This window comes from Amblyomma americanum, chromosome 6 (genome assembly GCF_052857255.1).
Source record: "Amblyomma americanum isolate KBUSLIRL-KWMA chromosome 6, ASM5285725v1, whole genome shotgun sequence".
In the NCBI taxonomy this organism is placed as follows: Eukaryota; Metazoa; Arthropoda; class Arachnida; order Ixodida; family Ixodidae; genus Amblyomma; species Amblyomma americanum.
Window position 1 is genome coordinate 37263736 of NC_135502.1, and position 19117 is coordinate 37282852.

Below are 19117 nucleotides of genomic sequence, written 5' to 3' on the forward strand. Positions count from 1 at the left end.
GGCGCCAAAAACATGCATCGAACGCAGAGATATTGGCTCTGTTACGTGACACATTCCGACGCTCCAAGCTATCAGCGGCGTGTTCAGCTGTTTCGACGATTCATCAAGCTCCACCCACGTGTATGATACGGCCATAGATACAGAGGACATGCAGGGCAGTGCGCAACGTGTCATTCTATGTGCCACTTAATTATCGATGCAGCCTTGGGAAGCCGCTTGAATTAATCTTTGCTCACATACTATCTTTTTTTCCGTTATCGGATAGATTTTTGAAAGTGAAGATTTAAGCACTAGTGGAGCTTTGGGATATAAGCCAAAGCGTTAATGCGTTACCGTGAACACGTACTATTTAGCTCACACCGATATCGCCATGTACCAGCGACTCATGCTGGGATAACCCCAGGAGGCCAGATGGGGGCGCACCAGACCGGAAGCTACCGTTTGCGCATGCGCAACTAGCGCCTGGCAGCAGCGGTACACGGCTATATTAATGCCCTGTAACATTATGCTGCAACACTGTAATGTCGGTTAACAGAAACACCCGCGAACCGCAGTGCGCATATATATTATATTTCGTCCCTAAACTGTGCTGTTTCGGAAGTCGCGGATAATATGTAAGGCATTTACAAAACCCGGCACTAACGCGAATCGCAGTGTTCGCAGCAAATTTCAACAGAAGAGATAGACTTAGCACCGAGCTCCCTGCGACAGTAATACGTCACATGAACGGGCTTAGACATCTTTGGAAGCCGTTAGGTAAGTCTGATATAATGAACCAGAACAAAGCTTTATATGCTTTGACACCCGCTCTGCCACGTTTGCGCCCACTTATTCATCATGAACAGCTATGCCACATCGGCATTTGAAATAAGGAGCAATTTAGCATTACCACACTTCAAGGGTAAAACCAATGCAAATCACTGTATTTTGCTCGCAGCAAATACCTGCCATGAGCCTGTGATATCTTGAATTCTACATACCTATATCGGTCATGTGATTGACAGTTTTCCTCCCAAAGTTGTGGGCCGGGTGCCCATGGCTGAATCAGGCTGTCCAAGAGGCAGATTTTACTATGAACACCCTGCCATCATGCATATCGTGCATATCGGTCAAATAAACTAATTATTTTTATTGCTACCAATTACGTCTACTTATATTTTCATTTTACTCTGCAGCCATCCTCTACGTTTCGATTTACTTGAAGTAAACCCTGCTGCTTTATTAGACCACCCGTTATCTATCCTGCGCATTACGTGTCAAGGCCATTTAGTCAACAGCCACATCTCATTTCCGCTATGATATATTTAATGCACTTTTCTTCTTGCACTCGCTACGAATTGTTATTTTTACCACTAATTTAGTTCTCACTGCGCGAATATGCGGTGACTATCTTTGGCCTGTGAACACAGCTGCTGTTCCTCATCACTGCCCAAGGCTACCTCGTCTCCGCTGGGTCACCCGTAATCGCTACTGTACTGTAATATCGCAGTACCATGCTTGGCTCATAAAATGCTGCTTGTTATAGCACTAAGGCGTGGCTGGAGACTCTCTAATGTTAGGCTACTACGCAACTACTCCGCCGTAAAAGAAGAAAGCAAAAATTAGGCATACGCCCTGTATTAGATGCTAGAATGAGAATTCACTGCGTTTTCTTTTCTGTTTTATTCCCCACTTTTTTTGGCACAAATTTTAGTCTAACACACAAAATAATCAAAATACTCCACTCCTTGTCCATGAGTGCGTTTGTACCCGCAATGCACCCTGGCCAATCCCCCGCCGTGGGTATGTACCATTAAGCCTGATGACATCATCATCATCAGGCGACGAAAAAAGAAGGCGTGCATACGAAAATAAAATTTTCCGCCTCAAAGAACCATTTGTGCGCTTACGTCTTGTGCCAAAGAAATACGTTCACCATGCTTTGTCTTCCGAGTAAAGTGCAAATCTTCGTTTGACTAGTACCTCCAACCCGTATCTATACACACACGTTAGCGACGCCTCAACACAGGACAAAGAGCGGCCTGATTGCAAGCCGTTCCCACGACGGCCACGCTAAGGTCACTGTAGAAAACACCGCCCGTTGATGTGATATGCTCCTTGGCTCCAAAGGCCGGAACGTGCGAAGAGAGCAGTGCCCCTTTCTTGCCGTCATGCCTCGAGCAGTGTATATACTACAACAAAACACAGCTAGCAGCTAAGCCACTTTACCAGAACCTGAACTATGAATCCTCTATTGTTACTGCATTCAGCAGTTATTTGACCACTACGTTAGCTCGACGTAGGCCACTCGACGTTAGCTTTCACTCCATGTGTTCAGCTGTTTTCTTCCGCACCTTACGCTGTTGTACTTCCTTATTGTACTTCCACACCTTACGCTATTGTACTTAAAGCGAAACCAACTCGTGCAAGGACAGAATGTAAAGAATACAGTTTCGCGCAAGTGAGCAGCGCAGCACTTGATCACACAACGCCAACAAAACGAACTATACGACCACACAGGTATAGCATTCGTGAACAGTAGCTAGCATGAACTGCATTCAGGCTCGGGTGCACAGAGAGATGTCATCCATCACGACTCACTCGAAAACGAGGCGACAATAGGCGGCTTCTGCGACGGCGCACGAAACAAAAGGAACAACTAAAGTGTGCATATTATCCAGACTAACGAGAATGACACGGCCGGATCGAGGGCATGTGCTAGTGCCGCGCGATGTTAATGTCATCAGACCAGCGAGTGAGCGAGTGTACATGATTGAAGGCCGCGCCGCTGAGCGTCGGTTAAATGATCCTGGGCCACAGGGTCCTGTGCATATTCTGAGGGGTATGCGAGGAAGGATAAAAGAGAGAGAGAGAGGGGGGGGGGGGTACGGTGTTCTCTGCATTCTTTGAATGCTAACTGCTCTGGATATTCAACGAAAGGAAAAGAAAGGGAAGAAAAGGTGACGTCCCCCCCCCCCCCCCCCACCCCTTTTACATTTTGTTTAGGCGATCCTGTCTGGCTGCACGTGCTGAACTTCTCTGTTGCTAGATAGCAGCAGTTTGCCGCTCTACAGCTGCGTATGCTGGGCCGCTTTGCTTCGCGAGGCGTGAGCAGTTCAGTTAAAGAGACATCGAAAACAATTCCATCGAAATATTGTTATGAGTAAAACTTGATTCTGCGGGTCTTTCTGGCAATGTTGATGTTTGTAGTAAAAAGCAAATATGTCGATGAAAAGAACTGGACTTAAAACATATTTTCCAGCGCTACTCGATTTAACCTATTGATGTCAAGACCAATAAAGAGTCCGTTACCACGTCGTTTAAGGCCCATTCACACGACGAACCAAATCGGTTTCGTCCTGGCGCGGACACAGCACCACGTGACACGACGTCACTGGCTCCGACTCGCCCGCGGACGGCGCGGGCTTCGCAAGCCAAAAACGGGAACGCGGGTTGCACACTGCGGCCTGAGCTGCACTCTGCTGCGCTTTCAGACGCACAACTCTTGAGAGTGCGCCCTCACCGCAAATCGAGCTCCATGATAAGTCTCAATTACGGCCATTTTCGATTATTTTCTCTTTTATTGGGATCGCGGCGCTTTTGGGCGATTAATGTGCCTGGCGCAGTTCCGTCGCCTGCCCATCTCCTTTGTGGGGTGCGACTCTTGCGACACAGCCTGTACAGTATAAAGCTGCTTCTGTATAGGAGCTCCCGCAAGGAAAGCACTACCCTGAGAAACTCGCATCCAGCAGCCGAACGCCAGAGCCACGGCTGCGTGTTAGGATGGGAGAAGCAGTTGGTTATGATGAGAGTAAAGACACCTGCATTCCTGAAGAAGCTGCGTTTAGTATTCGCAAACGTAACAACAAATTCGTGTGTGTGTGTGTGTTCGCTTCTTTGCTTGCTTGTTTGTTTGTTTTTTGTTCTTCCACATTTTCGAAGGATGGTGACGCAGCGCTTTGAGGTTGTGCAAGAGACATTTCGCGCGTCGCCCTAATGCTGGCACCTGAACCTTACCCCTAATAGAGGATGAACAACAAGGGTACATTGCAATCAGGTGCCTCTGCCCTCAAGAACAAGGAGACGTTCTGTATCATTATAACTGTCCCCTCACCTCTTTCATTTCCCTTCTTAAAACCGCCTGCTATCCTTTTTTTTTTCCGCTGCCCCATCTCAGGTGCCGCCGCCGTAGTGATGGCAGGTGCCGGGGTTAGCAAAAATCTTGTACCTTCCTTTTTGTTTTTATTTTGCATTAAACACTTGCTACTTACTACTCTATGAGTGACTTTATTTTTGTGAAGCTAACGCGCGTCTCTTTTCCTAAAATCCAGCTTTAGTCACAGTGCTACTGCCCAAAAACCGTGAGTGGAAGTGAAGCGAGGAACAAGTAATTGAAATAATTTCGTTTCGACCTTTCGATCCCCCACAGAAAACGGTTGTGGCACAACGCCTTCCGAAACTAGAAAGGCTTGAAGAAGTAACTAATGCCCCCTGTCCGGCACCCCAAATTGTCACTTTGTAGTACGCAGAAAATCGCTCAATTATTTTTCTTTCTTATATGAACAACAAATACTCGCACTCGGAGACGCTATCTGGAACAAAATACACACACGCAAAGGAAAGACAGTTAGCAAACCCCCCCACCCCCCCCCCCCACCCCAACACACACACACACACACACACACACACACACACACACACACACACACACACACACACACACACACACACACACACACACACACACACACACACACACACACACACACACACACACACACACACACACACACACACACACACACACACACACACAAACCTTACGTGTAGTGTCTCGCTTCCCTGAAAACACGGTCCCATACCTCAGCTCCTACATACACCTATATATGGCCTGAAATCGAAAGCAACCGGACCATCATTCCGTATTTTTTTTTCCTCCCGTCCGGCCAGGCAGAACGCCTTCACCGCGCAGAACAACGCATCCAACCAGGAACAAATCTCCTCCACAGAGGCGGTGCGTGTCGCGCACACGGCATCTCGCGATAAGGGACGACCCAGCAGGAACGCCGCCCTGACTTATCCTCCCCTGCGCTATCGAGCCCATAGTCTGCCTTCCTCTGCACGCTTTATCGGCGGGGACGGACAAGCGAAGCAATGGGGCTTCTCCTCCGTCCTCTGCGGGCTTTATACGTAAACGTGGCTCCGGTGGCATCAATCGCGCCTATATATATATATATATATATATTATATATATATATATATATATATATATATATATATATATATGTGTGTGTGTGTGTGTGTGTGTGTGTGTGTGTGTGTGTGTGTGTGTGTGTGTGTGTGTGTGTGTGTGTGTGTGTGTGTGTGTGTGTGTGTGTGTCCACCGCGGCGCGAGGGCAGGACAGGAGACAACCTGCGTGTTGTTTGTTGTTCGCTGGGGGTGCGCGCACCTCGGGACGTTCCTTCTCTCCTCGATATCTCCGTGCACACCCAACGGATTTTCCCGACTTCCCCGCGTGGAAGTGCGCGCGTTAGAGGGGGCGCACCTCGGGACAAAGCCGCTGCGCCCACCTCTCTTCCCCCCTTCCCTCTTCCGCGGTCTTTACATAACGGTCCATTGAAGTCGAGGTGTATGTATGTCGATACGCGGCGCCGCACAGGAGGACGATTGCACACGGTGTGCTGGTACTTACATGTACGCCCCAACCCGCGCCCTGCATTCGTCTTTGAAAAAAAAAAAAAGCTGTATACAGGAGGGTGTTGCATGGTTGTATACGGAGCGTGAGAGGATATAAGCCAGAGTTGGACACAGCATTCTACAGATGAAAAACACAAACAATGGATTCACGGAAAGGAAACGCTATGAGATGACTATCACGCGGAGCGAAGCGGCGTGTTTCTGCGCGGTTCACAGCAGCGCGTATAGACTAAGGGAAAGGATGCGGGATTATACGACACCGCTCGCCGGCAGACCGAAGGTGAACCCTGAGCTGCGTGCGAGAGGAATTCGGCGCGTAGGTGACCGGAGGGGGGCTTTATTTTACTGGCACCACTTTGGGCGCTGCCACGCATGGTTTCCTCGTATGTTTGGAGGATCGAAACGATCGGGTCATCCGCTTTGTCATTTCATTCCAAAGAAACGTAGAGTTTATAAAAAAGAGAAAGAAAATAGTGAAGACGGTGGGCAACGCACGGAACACCTGTCATCCTGATTGGGGATGCCCGTTACTTTAATTCTGGAAGCCATGCTCTCAAACCGGTAGACCGTATTAGAGATGCAGAAAAGGCAAAAATTCAGCACTCGAACAGTGGAGAGCAAAAAGGTGGAGAGGTGAGACAGGAGATGGCTAAGTTTTTTCACTGCATTGTTCTCAGCTGACGAGCGTTTCGCAGAGCAAGATGGGGCGAAGGTGACGTGCGCCACTATTTCGCAACGCGTGGGCATGGGCATGGACACTGACCGGAAATGCAGGCGTGTTCATGCTTGGGACAGCTAGCGGAGGGACGAGGTACAGCTCAAAGTAGTGTTCGTTGCACCTCACGGACTCTGTTCGCGATTAACCGCGCTTCAGTATTATCCGAGTTCAGAAGTCGCGCTGAAAAAGAAAAGAAAAAAAGAACCCCGTGTTCGAACGCTAGAAAAGTCTTCCTTTGGGAGGGGTGGGGGGCGGGGGGGGGGGGGGGGGGGGGCGTCCATAAGCTCAGGACGTACGTCAGCTCTTGACCCGAGAAATTGTTTTGTGCTTGGCAGCGACAGCGATATGAAAAAGAATTGAAAAATAATTGTAGAACAAATATAAAGTATATCGAAAGTCTTGACAGGGCACGTCACGGTATGGGTACGGATTCGTGTCCCTCTTAGGTGTAGTAGGAAGAAAATCAGTCGGAATAGCAATAATGAAGACTATAATACGGGTAACGGCGCATCAGTCCACAAGAGGCACAACGGTCACGTTCTAAGACCGACTCGAAGACTGCCCTCGTATGTTTTATGCTTCGTAAAGGCGCAGCGCCTTCACATGTGTCGAGACATCCGCAATAAGCACCCAGTCGCAAAGAACGGAAATATTTTAATCATGAGGACTTTGTGTAAACACCCTGCGTTTCACCGGGACAGATATTTGCGCGGGGAGCTTTTGAGAACGAAAGCACCACAGCCAAATCATGACATGCAAGTTTCGAAACTCCTTAAAGTGCGGGATCTAATGTGTATACGCTCGATAGCGGCAGCAAAGCCTCAGTGCTTTCCCTACCCATTCATTTGTCAGCCCACTCAATCCAATTGTCTGATTTTTCGTTTCTAATGTTCTGCAGTCTTCTCGACTTTCACATGCAAAAGCGACACGGCGATACAAACAAATTCAAATGGATAGAAAAAGTACAAATAGAAGTTAGGCTGTGTCGACAGGCTACCCGGTTCCAATCACAAAAAGATCATTCTCACCGAAAACAGTACTTTTATAACATAGAAAACACCAAAAATCAAAATGCAGGTGTCGCCACAACTGCATGGTAGCTTCCGCAAGAAAAATGGACTCCGGCGTCGGCAGTTTTGTAGCGGATCCCTGAGCCTACGCTACACCGCCATTCACTTCAAAACGGTGGCAACCCGCCCTTTTCGGCAAGGACGTCATGAGTTTGAATGAACTGGCGGGAAATTTTTAAATACAATTTTCCCGCCGATAAATCCGCCTACTGCTGCCAGAAAAAAAAATTGGCAGTGGCTTAGCTCGGCTATGCCACGATATATGTAGCGAAAGGTACGTTTCCCTGGCTGAGCTTGTTGTCATTGTATGTTTAGCAATGAGAGACATTGGGTATGTACATCTTTTATTCATTTTGCTTGACAGAGACGAAGACTGTCCGATGATCTGTGAGGTAGCATGCAGCGGTCTCAATTATGTCGATACAGTATTTCGATTTGGTAGAGCCTTTTTAGTATACAAGCTCTTTAGTCGTTAGTTCCCCATTGTGTAGTCTAGACGTGAGGGTCCGAAGCTAAATTAAAGTCAAACTTTTCTTCCATACACTGACTAAGAGAGTCCTGTTTCCTGTTGAAATCACCCAAAGTCACACACAACTGTGAAACCGTGCCGTAGGCTGGTATACACGTGGCAACCACATCAATCGTCTTTTTGACAGATGTTCGCGGTGCCACGTAGATTCCTTGGATGATAATGCCGCTTTCCAGAAGCCCAACACAGCAGACATCACCATTATTCACCGCGATCGAAGGGAGATGTCTGACAGCGGTGATATCTTGTTTCACGCACACACAGACTCTAGCGTTCTTATTTGGTTCAAGCCAACTGCCGACAACCTCAGGATCGGAAGAGTTAATGGAAGAGTTAATCTTTTCTTGTATATACCGCCGTTTAGCAGCAGCTGGACTCTCCTTCTCTGCATGCATGTCAAACGTTGGGATGCAGACGCCCACTACATCATCGCCCTTTATACGCCATCCTGCGCATACGACGCGGGGTTCGGGTGATAGAGCGGCGTGTTTTGAGGCGGCGACGAAGAACGCGGCGCAGCTGTGGGGTCTCTCTGGTTACCATGGTATCGGCGCATGCGCGCAACAGCTCATCCGCGTGACGTCACGCTCGGCTTTGACGGTGGAGCGGGCGGCGCGCGGCCGTGGCGACGGCGAAACGCACGCCGCACTTTGCTCCTCTTCGGTTCCCATGGTAACGGCGCATGCGCACAACTGGCCTCTCCCATGTACCGCGAATTGCTCCACTGGTAGCCCAGTGTAGCTCTCGCTACAAAACACTCAACACAGAAAGATCCAGATTATCAGTTTTTACTCAGAACACTAATTCGATGAAGTTGTGTTCAGTGCTCTTTTAAGGCGACTGCGAAGTGAAGCGAAATAGAGATATAAAAAGAAAGATAACACTTAGGCTACAGACTAAGAACACAAAACTAGGATATGTCAACGTGGGCGCCACCTCAGCGGTGACCTAGTGGTTTGAAGCTCCGCAGAGTATTTATTCGGAAGTTGCGGGCTTCGATCGGCCGGTGTCTCCGGGTTCCCGCGGTTTGCCAGTGAGTAAAGGCTTTTCCCTGGCTTGGTACTCGGCTCCTTCGAGGTGGAACCATTTCAAAATGAGCCCTTTATGCCCATCGTGCCGACGAAAACACGTCAGCCATGGCCCAAGCTGTCCTTGTACCATTAGAATCAAATCATCACACTCTCTGACATCTGCCACGTAAAGGGCATCTCTAACGGGACGACCGAGTTGTCCTCACATGCACACAAAAAAAAATACCACACAACGTCGCGGTAAAATTAAAGAATCGGAGCAATGTCAATATTCCACTTAGCAATTCTGGTGCCATCGGCGCATATACACACACGTACAAGCAGAATACAAACATTAGCGCACGCATGCATCTGCATGCACAGACGAGGACATATATGAACAGAGCACGCTGCGTCGTTCAAAGCCTCACCCACGCTTCATTCGTAGAAAAAAAAAACTGATATGTATCGTTTATGCCTACGCATTGACATCGTACATACAATCATTCACCACACACACGGAACTTGAGCTCAAAAGTTTGTTTATACTAGAGCAAGACGTGAATGTAAATATAAAACAGCGAAGCGCTCTCCGTTAACTTCTGCCCACGCCTGCCATGGTCGTCGTAGCGAACTCTGTATCGAATTGTTCAGGGGCCCACATGCTGACGAAACCACAATTCCAGCAGTCAGTAACATGTGCACGTTGACGTGCATGCGGCAGTGACATATAACATGCCAAAATTCATGACTGGTCGTTAGCGGTTCGTGCTTTCGCGAACACGACAAAAATTGATTTCCTCCTTGAAGCAAGGCGAAGCTCTGAGCTCGGATTCCAACACTGTATTTACTGCTACCTCTGCAAATAAAGAAAGCGAAGACTATTACCATCGTATAAACATCATCATCCTCATCACCATTGTCGTTGTCATCAGGTTACGTACACCGCCGGACAAAACCCTCTCCCACCGATGTCCAGTTGGCCCTGTCCTTCGACAGTAACGGGCATATTCCTATCCCAGGAAATTTCCTGATCTCAGCTCTCAGTCTGATTCTCTGCCATCCCTGGCTATATTTTCCGCCTCTTGGATCTACTCAGCCGTCTTAAGTGACGTCAATCGGCTATTTATTCTCTGCATTACTGTGAAGACAGTATTCTGCAGCGCAGCGACTTTCAGTATAGTCGGATACAACTCAAGAACAAAGCGGCTGTTCCCCGTTAAAGTGGCCCCCTTCCAGTCATTGGCATCGGCTGATTCTCCACGAGCCTGCTAGGGTGACAATGCAGGGAGCCGCGCCACAATGCTAGAAGGGGACTGTCCCAGACCATCGAGGAAGGGAGCTATCCCCTTCCATCTACCACTTCCTGCATTGTCTCGCTAGCAGGGTCATCACAACCGACCAACGCCATTGGTTGGAACGGGGTCCTTTGACGGGGAACAGCCGCTTCGTTATTGAGTTGTATCCGACTACAGGTGCTAGACAAAAAGCCTTAACACAGGGTCCAAGCGTTATTGTAAGCGACTTATTTTTCGAGAGCTCAATATTCCGCCAAGCAGGCCCCTTGATGTTGCCCTTCCGCAACCTATTGTAATTCTGTAGAATACAGCTACATACAACAGGCACTGGAGAAGGACAAAGTGCAGAGAACGCCATGTTAAAAGCAAGCTTGTTGAAGCTGTATATATATATACATGCGGCATGCATGGCTCCTTAAAGGTTACAATGAACTCGAACCAGCACAAAAACGCTCTTTAGAACGGATACGGAGTGGCAGGTATTATGAAATAAACGTCTTTCTGTAGCGCGAATTCCGACTGGCCGCGTTCATTTCGTGCCAATCGCATATTCAAAACAGTAACATGTCCTTAGGGAATATTTTTGGCTGAATATGGGTCCACATTTTGCCGCAAACTTGCTCATTTTGCTGGAGTAGTGCGTGATTTGTGAAAAGCGCGAAAATCAAATTCGCGCAAAAAATTAAGTACTGTATACGATATTCACTATGACACATTTCGTCTCTACCCAGGCAACCATGAGCTCTCAAAGGGAAACTGAAGACAACTCCGAACAACTTTTGCTCTTTGTAAAAAATCAATCCTTCGGCTATTTCTGTCGATGGCGATGTTTGTCCCGCAACGAAAGATGCATTACTGACAACAAAATCTGACTTTTATAATTTCCCGTCACATAATTCCAACTCGCGATGACAACACCGAAACTAACACCGTCATCGCGTTTTCTAAGTGAGACTAGGATCTGAATCAGCCCCCCCCCCCCCCCCCCCCCCCCCCTCGCAGGGCGCGCCGCGAGAGTCGACTCGCTAGTATCGATTTCATGTGAAACAGACAGTCATCGAGTTGGGTTGACCTTGCCCAACTCGACTCCTGACTCGACCCGCCGCTGACGGGTTCAGGCTGATGACCATGATGATGTCATTAACCGCATTTGTTCCCTCGCCCACTCTGCCCGCTTATGGACTCTTAACATTGCACCAATCATTTTTCTTTCCATTGCTCACTGCATTGGCTTTAACTTAAGCTGAACCATTTTCGTTAGCCTCCACGTTTCTGCCCCATAAGTGAGTACCCGTAAGATACAGCTGTTGTATACGGTAATCTACCGATACAGGCCAACTTCTATTTCTCTTCAGAGTCAATTTAACGATTCGTACAACTCAGCTTACGCAATGTAGATCTCTACGCCCCGTCAATCACGTGCAATCACAGCTACCTACATAGTATAGTACTCAATCAGATGCCAAATCAGATGCAGGTTAAAGAACCCCAAGTGGTCTGAATTAATTCGCGGCACTCCCTTCGAAGTCCCTCACAGCCAAATGCAGTTTCCGGATGTTAGACCCATCCCATCCCGTATCAGGCCTTCGGCACGCAGAACAAACTAAGGCGTAGATTGCCCTGCACTGTTGACTTTTAAATTCTCGAAAAGTGAGGACAGACAGCACGTTTTGCCCAGCCAACGGACCGCGTTTGCTCCCAGCCGCTTTCTATGTCAGTCGGAGGGAAGGGTCCATCGCCAAACGGTTACAGATGCACAGTGCGTATTCCCCGGGTGCAAAAGCTAAAGCAGCTATATCAGCGGGCGACACTTGGCAGCTGGAGCCACGGCGGGCCACGTTGCACTCCGTGGCTGTTTCAGTTATGAAGACCAGATGAGGCTCTGGCCATTCACATTTATGATACAGGCCACTGACCTCTTGCCACGATGCTCCTTGGCTCAAACACCGACTCAGAGGGCATAATGCAGCCTCAACCCATAGCGTACCATGTACCCCTGTTACCGTTGCAGTTGCCGGAGTACCGAGACCACGCCCACCTCATGTGCGCACGCGCTGATTGGTAAAGATGCGGAAAAGCGAGCACGCAGCTGCCGGGGTTCATGGCGCCATCTGGCGGCATCAAGGCGCTCTGCGCATGCGCATTGACGGCGTGCGAGCTCCCTGTATTCACGTACCGGTGACTGTAAGACAATAACGCGTCATGCTACAGGTGTCCAATATCATAGGACGTGCAGCGTATGCATACATTATCTTTGGCTTTTAAGCCAATTTGTGATGCGATTCATTTAAATCCCATTTCGAATGTACTGTCCTCAAGAACAAGGTGGTCGCTTTATGAGAGACAGAGAGAAACAACTTTATTGAAGCACCAGTCAATGAACGCCAGGAGAGAAAAAAAAAAAAGGAAGGTTGCGTGCGCCGGCACTTTAACACGCCTCACTGACGTGGGGCGCCTGAGCTATCTCTCGGGCTGAAGGAGCAGAAGACAATTACATAGACAAAATGGGATGATACGATAGATTATACACAAGACAATTTGCTTACTGACGTCACAGGTTACTGGCAGAAAGTCAAAATAATGAATGAACCAGGATATTATTTGTAACAGAATGCGACTTCTAGAATTTTTTTTTTTTAGACTACGAGGATGCCTCCATACCATTTTTGTTTTTAGTAAAATTATATTCTGCGCCTTTTTGTTGGCTATGGTGATGTTTGTGCGACAGCGAAAAATGCATTTATTGGCAATAAAACTGCACTTAACTCCCCCTCCCTTCTCACCAACATTTAAACTCTTGATTTTAATATCGAAAAAGACTTCGTGATGACTGTTTCGAGGAGAATTAAGGGCTAGGAGCTGTAGTCTACAGCCTCTGGGATGTGAGTCAAAAACACTGTCAAAGCTAGTGAACCGCAGTTGAATTTAATTAAGAGATCAGCCGCCTATAATTTCACTTTTTCACCCTACCTAGCGTATGAAAGCTGCGTTTAGAAAGAAATTAGCGTCTTTATCTTAAGAATGCGATGAAACATTAATACAGACTAATTTCAAGTTGCCTTGCAACTAGCATGCTAGCAATCCTTGTGACTATAGCATCAAACCTGGCACGTTCCTATAGCAGTATTCGCGAATATTACATTTTAAATGTCAACTTCAAAGGAAAAAGGTATGCGCAGAATAATAAGTCTCGTATCAACATAAAATGCCAACGCGCACGCACGCGCAAGCAAACAAGAACGAAAGAAAAAAAAGGACGTCACCGCGACGCCTACAACGCGCGATTGGCAAAAATATACAAGTAACGTGAATGCATTCATGGCGGCCCAAATGTCAACTGCCACCATGAGTGTAAAAAGCCACAAACGACAAATAAGAGTCGATAATGAGGCAATCGCAATTCAGTTTCACAAACATAATTTATGACACAAAACATCGAATACAGAAAAACATGCAAATGGTCTGCCGCTTGACACCAGAGTAATAATAATTCGGTGATGATGGCTTGGCGCTGCAGCACTTGCGACGGTCGTTGATGTGGATGCTTTTTTTTTACGCTGATTACAACGTGGCAAGCATTATTGCGGCTGCAACGACCGCAAGAGCGCCACACATGGTCCCATAAACTGTACGACAACCCTTTTAAACTTAAATCAAAGCGCACACCCTTTTATAAAAGGGTGTGTGCTAGAGCTAGGACAGCTTACTACCTTTTCAATCCCATATAGACGTAGTCCTGTTAAGACTGTATGAAGGTTTTGCACCATACGGAAATCACTGTAGATAGGATGTTCTTCCGAAGATTGTTTGGAACACAATAGCAATAGTTAAGACTAGCCCTCTACACCCCCCCCCCCCCCCCCTTTCCCGCCGACATCCATTCTTTTAAAGTCCTAGTAAGTTGAGCGGAACTGAATAAAAGGCGCCTTAGAAGCACTGTTTAAGATCCAAGTATAACATAAGCAAATTTTTCAAGACCGTGTAGCAGCAAAAGAGGACATCCATAGGCTTAGAGGGCGTTATATTTTCCAACTCGATCAAAAAAAAAAAGAATAAGAAGCGGTCCAATGCCATCAAACTCCGTTTCAATGTAACGACAGACGACAGCGACAACGACAGTTGGGATTCAGCCATTCGGCGCAGACGAAGCTTAGGAATTGACCTGCGCATCTCTGCACCTTCAAATATGCTGTTTTTTAAAAGTCCCCAAACAATACGATGCAAAAGATCTCACTACTGACTGTGATGTTCATTAATTCGAGAAATAAGCAGGTCAACGGCTAACTGAAGAAGTCACATGGCGCCTGTCGGCCGCTTCAGACAGCAAAATTTGCTTCTCAAGCATTTTATAGAATTCCTCTTTAAGATGCCAATTATCTTAAAGAGACTACAGTCTTTAACCAGTACGCGGTCTTCAAGGTCGCCCTAAGGACCAGATCACAAAACGAACCTATACTATTATTAGGGTACATTTTCCCAAAGGTGTGTGCGCTCCGCAATTAGAAAATCAACAAAATGAAGCTGTATATGAAGATGACGAAGACGGTGGATATGGTCGCCGCAGCTGGCACAGGTCATAGTTAATTGAGGTTCATTTGGAGAGGCCTTTGTCCCTCAGTGGGCGTAGTCAGGCTGATGATGACGATGATGATAACGGTGATGAAACAAATGAGGCGCTAGCACACCGGCGCGGTATACTATATACAAAGGGGTACGCTGAGTAAAGGGGCGCAGCCACACGACCGATTTGCCGGCGCTGGTTCTAACTATAGCTTTTTGCGGAACCGGGTGTCGTGCGGCACATGTATCGCAGCGGGACACTTCCGAACGAAGCCGCGTCGTCAAGCAGTCTGATGAGTGCACGACACGCATGACACACGCACGCCACACACGACAGCAACAAATCTCAAAAAAGAAAAGAGGAAAAGAAAGAAAAAAATCAAAGAAAGCGCGAGGCGTTTCCTTCTTGCGCGTTTTTTCCTCCAATAGGACATCCGCGAAGCTCGGCGGCGACACAGGATGAAGGCGTTCGTCTGGGCGACCGATGAAGTCGCACTCACAGCATACAGCTGGGGAAGATTACATCCAAGGGTGAGTCACCACAGCCTTCCACGCTGGGTAATACCCGCCTGTTAAACAGATGCGCCAAGTTGATGGTTTCCACTTTTTTTTTTTATTCCTTGCTGGGCAGTTCCCCATTCGACAAAGACACGCGCGTCCGACGGATGTATCATCCCTTGTTGCGTGCAGCCGTCGCATGCCTTTCCGCTGGCGCTATTACGGTAGCCGTTGCAATACGAAGGTATGTCACCGTATCCGTCGCCGATTGCCAGGTGCGTTTGCCCGTGTCCGGGGTTCGACGTGGCGGTCGAGGTTCCTGCTCGCGGATGCTGATGTGTCGAACGCGATTCGAAGCCTGTATTGTTTCTGTTTCAAGAAGCCGCACGATGCATGCATACACGGATTAGAACGGTTTTTCCTTGCTATATCGGGACTACACATTCGGTCAGTCATTGTACAACGGCCGTGTTGGAGTCAAACGGAACATTGAGGATAAATGGTACATTCGTTGTACTCAATGGCTGCATTTGACGGTCGGTGGAATTAGCATCAGCGTCTCAAGAAGTAACAACAATAAAAACGGAGGTATAAGGAGGGGTTTACGGCCTCTGGCGGAGGTCGGAAATCGGAGCGATATGGCTGAGTTGTTTATCCGGGCCGAGCTCGTACACTCTTGCCGTGCGGGCAACGCTGGCCCTGTTAGGTCTGCCTCGATGCTATTGGCCTAACTTCTTCGCTAAAGAGCTTAGATTAACAAAACGAAACTATGGTAACAATCAGCCCACCTGTCATCAAAAAGGTGTCGGTATCTGTACTGTGGACGGCATATGTGCTTTCCCGAGTGCGTCCACAAGTGGGCAAAGCTAAGACCATACCTTAACGACTCTAACTGCTCGTTTTCTTCCTCAAGTGACAATCTTTATCTTTTTTTTTCTTTTTTATTGGGGGGGGGGGGGGGTTGGTGCTGCATGAGAACTTAAGGCGGGTGGTTGAGGTCTCCTATATATGGGACGCGGGCACGACCTGAATAGTGTTCACAATGATCAGGTCAGATGACTCATGCTGATAAAAAAGGTGAACGGGGGGAAGTTGGAGAAGCGGTTCCGGGCCGCTAGGGCTGAGGAGCCCACTCCCCACGGCACGGTTACGGAAGCCCGACTCTCTCCCTTTCCTGCCTAGCCTTTGCTGCATTGCCAAAATACGTTGTCCCCGAGTATAGCGCTTTTCCTAACTTTGTTCCACAGGGTCACAGCGCATACCCGTTCGTTCCATTGTTGTGTCTCTGTCCTGAGCCATATCTCTCTCGAACTATAGCCCCCTGTCTTCCATGCATTCAACAAGCAGGCCGAATATTCATTGGGAATCGACGTCGACTTGCCCCATTTTTGTTGCTTCATACATTGTTTCTTTCCGCTCGCCCAACCACTCACGGAGCTCACCTATAGTTGGTTACAGCCTAGCCAGCGGGACCTCAAATAATAATAATAATAATAATAATAATAATAATAATAATAATAATAATAATAATAATAATAATAATAATAATAATAATAATTGTTTTTTTTTGGGGGGGGGGAGAGGAAATGGCGCAGTATCTGTCTCATATATATCGTTGGACACCTGAATCGCGCCGTAAGGGAAGGGATAAAGGAGGGAGTGAAAGAAGAAAGGAAGAAGAGGTGCCGTAGTGGAGGGCTCCGGAATAATTTCGACCACCTGGGGATCTTTAACGTGCACTGACCTCGCACAGCACACGGGCGCCTTAGCGTTTTTCCTCCATCGAAACGCAGCCGCCGCGGTCGGGTTCGAACCCGGGAACTCCGGATCAGTAGTCGAGCGCCCTAACCACTGAGCCACCGCGGCGGGTAACTCAAAAGCGACGGGTTTCGTTTTCGGGTGCACGGATTCAAAGCGAGATTGTTTGTCGCGCTCGGCGACAGGCGGCGCCACGGAGACGGCCCCGCCTGCAACGGAGGTTTCGATCCCCCCAAGCACTCCACTTCTGCCTCTCTCGAGACGGCTAGCTGACAAGTAACCGACCGGAGCGCGGAACTACCGGGCCGCTTACATTTGAAATCAGCGAAATGGAAAGGTTGCGGTGAAACGAAAAAGAATGTAACCGCTGGCTTTGTGTTGAAAGTACGTGTCAGAGCGCAAACAACAAAAAAAAAGTGTAATGACTGCAAAATCAAACAACACTAGATCGCTTCGTTTCCGGTTCATTTACCCGTAAGCGTACATTCGGCCTTTAGCTGATAGGATCTGCTATAAATCTGAAATGGAATGAATAGCCACGGGCACGTCATTATTGCACCAAAGATAACTCAAGATTGGCTCAACAGCTTGCTCTGATTTTGGAAACGACATTGTTACGTACATGAATGTTGCGGAACGGATCTTGACTTCGAGAACACAGGGCGCATGTAGGTAGGTAGGTGAAATCGCGGTACAGTCTAAGCTTCATTGGAGGCTCAGCGCCTGTGCCAAGATGCTTAACTCGCCAGTACCCGAGCGCGCAAAAGGACACTGAGCAAAATGGCAGAAATGTCGTACACTTCGGCGTTCCCTTTTCAACAGCCCTCGCATCTGCGTTCGTTAAAAAAAAGAAACGAAAATTAAACAACGTCGGCGCTTTGGAAACACTTAAAACAGAGCGGTGGACAGGCCGGGCTTATTCTGCATGTTTTGTGAAGGCAAGATCAGGCAGCAATTTCATAAAATATATACAGAAATCGTTAACTATCTCAGGGGTCACTTTTTCAGGAAACAAAAGCTCAAACGAACTGCTAAGCTCCAATTTTCTTGTCCAAATATTCGCTTTGGCAATATTATTTTTTTCGCCCATCACTAAAAGCTTGCGTTGAACGTGGCATTTAACGATGGGTCTCTCTGTTATTGCACGGTTATCGATCGCAGCTTCCATTTCTATTGCTGTATTCTCAGCTTTGCGTTTCGAAGAGGAAGACATTATGCTCTTTAAGGAGGACGTGGATAACGTCTGAAAAGAAGTATTTATTGATCATCCTGACAACAAAGCTTCCTCTAAATCCTGAAAGAAGCGAGCGAAATGAATGGTGCCAGAGCCTTCTGTGTGCCCATTCCACCAGAACGAAGAGGTACAGGCGACTCTATGGGTGCGACGAAACAACAGAACACCTACTTTGTGACTGCCCTCGGTTTCAGCGTGAGCGTGTCTTCCTGGCTGCAACACTCCGCGCTTAGATCCTCGGCCCCTCACTGAAGCCAAGATTCTGGGTCCTTGGAGTAAGCCTTCATGGCAGAGGACAGCTTTGAAGGCACTTTTCAAGTTCTTAAAGGACTCAGGACTGAGTGCAAGGTTGTGAAATATCAGTGTGTGCCCTGTGTACCCTGCAAATATTGGCCAACGGACATTTGGAAAAGTGATCTCCCTTTGCTCCCTCCCCTTTCTGTCTCTCCCTCCGTTCCCCTTCCCACGTGTAGGGTAGCATACCGGGCGTCGCCTAGTTAACCTCCCTGCCTTTCCGCTCGTCTTTCTCTCTCTCTCTCTCTCTCTCAGCAGATCGCCTGGACTGGGTAAAGATGCATGATTCACGAGAATTCCCATCTGATCCTTATTATCAGCGACCGCGTCCGCTCGATGTTTTCTCAGTCGTTGTAATAATAATAGTGAAAGTTCGGTTTCCGGTGTGTTATTTAAGGAATGTGTCTGGCACTGTTTGCAGGAAAGAGAGGTATACACAACAAATGATGAAAAAAAAATGACGGCATTCCT

General features: G+C 47.8%; 1 protein-coding gene across 7 annotated transcripts in view; it reads right to left on the minus strand.

Moving 5' to 3' along the window:
• Positions 1-19117, minus strand: part of zfh1 (Zn finger homeodomain 1) — a 653856-nt gene that overhangs the window by 43599 nt on the left and 591140 nt on the right. The gene's annotated exons all lie outside the window — the stretch shown is intronic.